We start from the raw sequence: 8,373 nt of genomic DNA on the forward strand, positions 1-8,373 counted from the left end.
TGAAGCACACTTTGTAGAAAGAGGTAGCAATATGTACAAAGACTAGTTCTTTAGCTGGGGCCTTGAAATATGGGTGGAGTTTCCACTGTCAACTTGGAGTGAGTGGACCGTGTGGCTGTCTATCAATTCAGGCCCACCAATCATCAGCAAGGAAGGCGGGAGTCCGCTTGATTAGATTTCAACCTGGATTGCTCATTGGCCTGGGGGGCTGGGGGGTGGGGGTAGGTACGGTGGCCCCTAGGCATGTGACAACATGGCGGCGCCTGCCTCCTGTCATCACAAAAGTGTAAGTTGAATTGAGCTTAATTGATCAATAGTTGGCTGTTTGTAGGGTCATTTTTATTGAATCGGTTACGCGTTTTGTAGAAATGTACTTTAACCGATGTGTCAAAGGGTTTGTGAATGTTTGACAGGAAGGGTCGCTTGGGCGCTTGGCGCAGTGCTGAGCTTTATTTCACATTGTGATCGCCCTTTAATACCATTTTATTAGTTCAAATGTTATTTTTGGTGGCCTTTTCTTCGTGGTTTTAAGCATGTGTGATGTTTTCAGTTTAAACCGGAGGCAAAGGATGACGCGGCTGCCGGTGCTGCCGTCAGGCCAGGACAGCGCAGTGTCCGTTGGCCGCCTTGGCCCTGATTTTGCCTCGGTGTTTTTCAACGTCGTTGATCGAAACTTGGTCTGTAAACTTTTGGTGAGTTCTCTTACCAATGACTGGATGACGTCTGTAATTGTAGATGTGAAGTGGAGGAAATTAACGAGCTGAGGGAGGGCGCACAGCAGATTTTAACAGCCTAGACTGAACACGGCTTGGCGTTACATTTTACAAAACAACTGTATTTATCCTCATGGCAAAAGTTTTCTTTTCAGGTTTAGTATAAATTGCCATCTCCAGAGGAGTGAATTAAAGTCTGATTGCGAGCCTTTTAATTTAGAAACTGATTGCTCTAATTGCGTGTTTTGACATAATTTGTGGAAATTCCAGTCTTGTCCCCGTATCCATATTTTCTTTAAAAATTAATGTTTTGAGGTATTCATTTACAAAAGCAGACGTAATCATCTTGAGTACTTGACGGTTTACGACAGTGAAGAATTAAAGGTCTGCAATCGGCTGCCACTTCAGAGCAGCTTGACACTTCATCTTACAAAGAAGTGTGTTTGGGATGATTTGATTCCATTTACTGTGGGTCCTGGTCCCTATCATAAGCTTTGTGATAAAGTTTGGCATTATGGACAATTCACCGTGTGTCCTAATTGCCTTAGGCCTCTTCATTTACGACTGTTCCTGGCCTGAAGCTGCCCGAGCCTAACCTTTCATTCGACTATTTAATGAAATTGTGCTTTATTATCACTTAACTTGCCGTTTTGATGTTTGTGAGTCCTATTTCATAGTTCTGTTGAAAATGAAGACCGTTCTGTCGTATTTTCAATGTAAAATGTGCATCCTGTCAGAGGAGCTGAGACCGCGTGGTTTTCCCAAAGGAAAAACCCGGAAGTACCTATCTCTTGTCCCTCTTGAACGTCTTTTGGGATTTCAATTCCCCGGGCGATTGCATGAACATGACGCTCTTTAATTGTCATGGGAACCACCATTACAGAGAGTGTTGCTGCTCCTTCCTGGAGTGACCAGAGATAGGAACTACCACCTACCTCGGGGTCACTACTTGGCCACTGCTGACTAACTCTATGGTAGAGACCCTATTTCTACAAACTATTCCTTTCATTAGACAGGGACACCTTTTTGAGACCGTATTTATGTCCCTCCATACAGTGGATGCTGGTGTTAAAGTGACGTTGGCATTTTTAAGGCTGTTGTGGTCTCAGAGGAACCTGAGAGTCACATTTTAAAATCAAAGTATTGATCAACCTTTTTTTCCTTTTTGGAAAGGCGTTGCAGTAGCCGGCAGGAGCAGAAAAGCCTGGATGGCATTGTCCAAAAAGAAAAAGAAAACAAGTCAGGAGTCCAGGAATTGTGGGAGTACTGCTCAGGTTTTTGTTTCAGGTATGAGAATATGGATCTCAAGGTAATTTCCATACCTTCTATGAGAAGGGGGAAAGTGGGATCTGTAGATTGTGTGGTGAGAATGGTAGTCTGACAGTCTGACTCTGCAGGAGTTGGGAGGGCATTTATTGGGTGGGGTCATGGAGGTATAGGTCAACAATTAATGTAAAGTGTAAGGCAATACTCCACTACATCTGTTCTTTCCATGCATCTTTGCCATTTTCCTTGTTTTGCAGAAATTCCTGGTACCATATACAATGTTTCATTTACAATGATGCCCCATTATCGGAGTCAGGGCTGTTACTCACTATGGTCTTTGAGCCTCAGTTTCCTCATTTGCAAATTGGAAATCATACCTTGCTATTAGGGAGGTTGTGAGACTCAATGTGGTAATCTTTTTAAAGACTCCAGGACACACCAGGTACTCAAAGAATGAGTACCCTATTTCCTGAGTCCACATTGCAGAGCAGAACATTAGGGTGTTTGGTTTCCCTCCTCCCCTTCCACATTCCCCTAGCCAATAGCCCTTTTGGCTCAGGCATAATGATGTTAAAATGTGTGCTTCTGTTACCAGGGCCAGCAAGTTTCCTGAGGTGTGCCTTTGGAAAGGCCATTCTGTAATGTTCCCTTAAAACAACAAGAAGTTCAGGAATGCAAGCTTTGCCAAGCTCTGAGCTGACTTCTGTGGTGATGAACTCCCAGCACTTGACATGGAGGCTGAAGAGACTGGGCTCCTATCTGCACTTAGGATTCCTCCAGCTGGGTTGGCCTGAGGGTGCCTGTTAACTGGCAGTACCTTCCAGAAGGGTCTGTGCTTTTTCCTCATCTTTGTAAAGTCATTTACTGGGAGGTGATTTGTTCATTGGCATTCAGATGAAGGTATTTTACAATTTGAGAGAGGCTGGGTAAAGTGCTAACTATAAACATGAAATGTTCTTAGATGTTTACAAGGAAACTTCTAAACTTCTGTCTCAATAGATACCTCCAGCTCCTCTGCTTTTCTGTTAGCATGGGTTTTATTCACATTGGGGCATCCCAGAGTCTGAAGTTCACCTATGTAAGGTCAAAAACTCCACATTCTTTTTTCTAGAAACCAAAGAGTCCATGTAGTCTTTATATAGCATATTGATATTTCAAATATTTGGTTCAATCCTCTGAGTTAAATCCCATTAAAGTGCTGTTAGGTGGGATTGATTGTTGTATCCCAACCTTGTGACTAACTGATGCCTGAGATGTTTACAAAAAGCTTTCCCCAAACACACTTAGTGGGGCTGTACCAGCCATATGCCTTCACCAAGAGTCATCTAACTGCTAGTCCAAAACAGGTGTGAAACTTAAGTGTAACTGAGACCTCTCCTCCCCATTCCACACCCTCTTACAGTGACTTGTACCAATCACAGTCTTCTTAGGTCTGTTCCTGTGTGAAAAACAGAAGCAAGTGGTTTGGTTTAATGGATAATTCCACTGAATATTGATATTTTAGAAGAGGGCCCAAAATAGAGGGTTCCCAAATGGTGCCTCTTTCATTGTGGTAATTTGAAGAACCAGGACCCTCAGGGGAAAGGATGACAGTTCTCCTCAGAATTTAAGATGTGGCCTGGTCCTTAGATCTTTTTGAATATTGTTTTCTTTGCCAGCCTTGTCACTTAGTCACCTCTGATATGTACTCAATGAATGCCTAGTGACATGGGAATGGTAATGTGCTGTAAGTTCTTTGTGGGATGTATTCCCTGTCAAACTCAGTCACCCTATTATTTATATGTGAGCTGGGGTCACGTGGACATCCTCATGGAAATTAACAGCTGTTGGTTATAGGTTGTTTGCACATACTCTGTCAGACACAGCATTTCATTTCACACTTGCAAAGTGGAAATACCTTTCATAATGTCACGTGGGAAAGCACACACTGGCATTGGCCACATCTGGGGCATGGGAATTTCGTGTGCCCATGACGGAAAAGGAGATGTTTTCTAATAAGACTCCTGCGCTGAACAGGATGGTTTCCACACAGCAGTATTCAATGATATATTAGTTATTATTAGGAATCCAGAGCCTGTTTGGGAATGGGATTTGACTTTACCCAAGCATTTCTCTGTTAGCTTCCAGCACTCTTCCGCTGAGCATACTCTGCAAGTTGGTGGGAACATAAAACTACCTGGGATCTGTGAAAAAGCAGTAGCGGGTAACATTTGAATCCCCATGGGCACCTGCTGATGATACTGGAAGCCCAGGAACCTCACAATATAGGTGTCTACCCAGGGTGCTTAACCCCTTCTATTTCTCAATGCTTAAGAGAGAGCATCCCTCAGGCTTTAGCTGTCATTTTCCCTATTCATCTACTGAATTCCTTTTCCTGTTGGTGGCCTGGCATGTGTTACCATTTTTGTTTTCCCACAGGGGCAGTTACATTGTCTCAAAGGAACACTGCTAGCACTCTCATGGAAGAGTTTGCTGTAAATACAGCAAAGAAGGATTTGTGCAACTTTTGTAGGACTTTAGCAACTGGAGCATTTGAACAATAGGGTGGAGTTGCATTTGAGGTAATTTGGGGGCAGATGGTTTCCCTATTTCAGGCTTTCGATTTCTCTCAATTAGTCCACTCTGAGACTGGTTACAGGATAGTCTGACCAGTGTATAGAGGCTATTCCAAGAGGACAAGGCTGAAGCAGACAGTTGGAAGGACAAGGGAATTTGTTGTGAGAGGTGTGGTAGGTGCTGGGTGTTGAAGGGAGAGTGTCCTGCTGTTTTCCCATCTCCTGCAGTACTTTGCAGTTAGTGTAGCTGGCAGACAGAAGACAGCAATGCACATTGTTGATTGTTCTATGCACAAATATAGCCCTCTTGCAAAAATAAGACATACAGGATGGAGATAGTGACTTATTCTCCATATTCCCTGAGCATTGTTGCATAGCACAGTACTGAGGGAAGGAACCACGGTCACTTCTGATGATCTTTAGCTCTTGGTTGAGTTGACCACTCACTCCATCACTTTTATAACAAGTGAGAGCCTCTGGAGACACTTATGAACATGAACTCCTGGTGCTGATATGTTCTTTCAACATTGTCCTGCAGACACAGCACTTCACTTTCCACCTTTACATGACTCAATCACCTAGATAAGGCCACACAGGAACACATAGATTGCCATTGAAAGCAACTGGGAAATGGGAAATTTTGGGTTCCAGGGAAGTTACTCAGCGATATCTGACTGTCGGATTCCTGTGCTTTTGCACTAATCTGCTGAAGAGGATGTTGTCCACATTGCAGTACAATAGGATATTAGTAATTAATAGAAATCCTGACTCAGTGTCTGGGAAAGCAAAGTGAATATTTTCCAAGGTTTCCTGTGAAAGTTCCTGCGCTCTTCTGCTGCTCATACTCTGCAAGTGGGTGGGAACAAAAACGTTACCTGACTACTGACTGTAATCAGTAACTGAGTTTGATTACTTTTGAATCCCGTGGCAGTCTGCAGATGATCCTGGAGGTCCAGGAACCTGTCAGGACAGGTCTCTCTATAGAATTCCTAATACCTCCTACTCCTCAGTGCCCAAGAGGGCAATACCGTCTGGCTTTAGCTGCCACTTTCCCTGTTTATTTGCTATAAGCCTTTGGCTGTTGGTATTCTGAGTCCATGTTGCTCTTTTGGATGTCACAAAGCAGTTCTTATATTGTGTCAAGTCCAAAAGAGCACATCCTCTTGTGCCCTCTGCCCACTGAAGTCATACTAGGTCTCTCTTCAATGTGCGAAAAACGGAAGTGAATGGTTTGGCCTACTGGATAATTCTATTGAGTACAGGCAAAAAATCATTCCAGTGATAGCAAATTCCAAAAACCATGGTTCACTAATTCCTGGTAATTTCAAGAATCGAGACCCACTTGGAGAAAGAAGACAATCTTCCTCAGGATTTAAGGTGTGGCCTGGTCCTTGGCTCCTTCTGAGAAATTCTTTCCTCTGCCAGCCTTGTCTCTGAGGCCCCTTTGGCAAGTCCTCAATGAATGTCTACTGACATGGGAATGGTGAGGTGCTGTAAATTCTTTGTGGGATGTATTCCACATCAAACTCAGTCACTCTATTATTTTTTAGTGTGCTAGGGTCATATGGAAGATAAGAGCTGTTGGTAGTAGTTTGTTCACACATACACGGCCACATAGAGCATTCCTTTACTGTATACTCCTTATGACTCAAGTGCCTTCTTTAAGGTCTCACAGAGAAGCACACGCTGCCACGGGCAATCTCTGGGGCATGGGAGATGGCCTTACACTGATGAGCTGTAGTGTACAATTTCCACAGTGAGAAACAATGGGAAAGTAGTATCTGTTAGAAATTCTAATGCATTGTATGGGAATACAATTTGGGTTTGATCCAAGCATTTTCCTAATAACTTCCTGCACTCTTCTGCTGATCACGTTCTGCACATTTGTGGATGGGAAAGAAAGGTTCCCTGGGACTGTCAATAAGCAGTAACTGAGGCTGCTGAGTTTTAGACCCCAGTGGTCATCTGCAGATAAGACTGCACATGCAGGATCCTCTCTAAAAGTGTACGGTGAATGTTCACATTGCCCACACCCTCTGGATTTGGGCTTGCCTTATTACCTGCTCCACATCACAGCAGACACATTACTGACTGCCACAGGCAGGCGGACCACGCAACATTGTAAATGTGGGTTGGCATTCTGAGCTTCCCTTGCCTCTTCCTATTCAAAATTGGTCTCACTGTTCTGTTCTTTATCTACTTGGAAAAAGTACAGTGGTGTGTGGATGCGTGATAGGATTCACTTATTTTCTCAGTCTACCCTTTCAGTTTTAAGTACCATGTCCTATAATACTGGGAAGGCCTGTTGTTGACCCCGCCAGAGTTACTATAGGTTTTCCAGTCAGGGTGCTGAGCTCCAGGCTGTGGAGCCGGGTTAGGCCAGCAGTCAGGCAGCTGATCCTCACTTCCACAGGCCAGAACAGAGGGATCTGGGAACTTGGGCTAAGAGGTGATCATAGAACCTCCCATGATTCCAGAGAGGCTGCACCCTAACACCTCCACTCTTACTTTGTAGGTATAAAGATTTTAGAAAGCAAGGGTAAGAATGTCTCTTCCAGGAAAACTGGGTAATGCCTATTACAGCTTGTATATAATTGGTTTGCCTTTATTACTCAATTTGTATGTAATATAATATTTTATAATATCTGTATGTTTCTGAATGTCAAAGAATCACATTAGTTCTACAAAAGCCATGAACTTCACCTGCACGACTTTGACTCCAAGAGTGGCCCATGACATCAGCTATTCCACGATCTGACTGGATTCCCCTTTGGCTACTATGACTTTGTATTTGAATTTGGTTCAGACTTTGGGTTTTTCCCTAGGTTTACAATATCTGCATTTGTGCTTACACAGGGACCTTGAAATGGTACTTATGGGGAGATGGCAAAATGTGTATGTACTATGTTTGTTATACTACAAGTTGGAAGGCAGTAGTCATGGGCCGGGAGGTTTTTCAAGCAGTCTCCTTTTGTCTGAGACCTGCTCATTGGAAAGACACTCTCTTGTTTGCCCTCTCACTGAGTCCCCAGATACTTGCTCTAATACTTGTCACTTCACCCTAGTTGAGGCAATCTTATTGTTGTATTAATTTTGGGATTTGTGTCTAGACTTCAAGTCTGAGTGATTCTCTGCTAAGAGTCATGAATGTCATTGCTTTACAGAGAACCTTATTTGGTAGACTACTTTCAGTCTCTATATAGTGTGTTTTTTAGAATTTGTAAAATACACGTGTTCTTCCAATAAAATTGATTTGCTGGAGAAGCTCCCACTTGTACACTTTTATTATTTCCAATGAATACAAGCATGATCAAGGAAGCCTGTGGTTCTGCTCCATTCATCATCGAGTGCACCAGAGCCAAGCTCTGAGCTGCATAAAATGGGGCTTTGAGAACAGGGGTTGGTGGCAGGGGTGTGGGAAGAAACGTAATGGGTAATGTAATGCCTCCCTATGAGAACAGATCCTTTTGACCAGTGCATGAAGTCCACAAGTACATGTTTGGGTATTAATGGGGTTGTGGGAAATCTCCTGATCTTGTTGTTAGAAAGAAATCTTTGTTTGGAAGAAAATAAGGCTCACCCGATTGTGGAGAAGAAAAGAATTTATTCTCTATCTCGTAAAAAGGGGCGCACAACCACAAAACGTGGCTGGCAACCCAAACAAAGAAGAATGACACAATTTATACCCCTATACCTAGTATGCAAGCCCTTCCTCTGTTTCTCCATAGATTGGATACTTCAGAAATTAAAGCCTATCTGAGAACATCTAATTTCCTGTGTAAAAGTTTGTGATTATCCGCTTCCCCCATCACATTTCAACCATTTTATTTTTCACCTGC

At 43.2% G+C, this 8,373-nt stretch overlaps 1 long non-coding RNA gene across 1 annotated transcript; it reads left to right on the forward strand.

The window, feature by feature from the left end:
- The first annotated feature begins 236 nt into the window (after positions 1–236).
- LOC131277192 (uncharacterized) lies at positions 237–7,787 on the forward strand. Its single transcript, XR_009184361.1, has 3 exons — positions 237–286; positions 1,887–2,000; positions 2,575–7,787. It is a non-coding gene; the product is annotated as an uncharacterized lncRNA (long non-coding RNA).
- Positions 7,788–8,373: the final 586 nt, after the last annotated feature.

This window comes from Dasypus novemcinctus, chromosome X, assembly GCF_030445035.2.
Source record: "Dasypus novemcinctus isolate mDasNov1 chromosome X, mDasNov1.1.hap2, whole genome shotgun sequence".
In the NCBI taxonomy this organism is placed as follows: domain Eukaryota; kingdom Metazoa; phylum Chordata; class Mammalia; order Cingulata; family Dasypodidae; genus Dasypus; species Dasypus novemcinctus.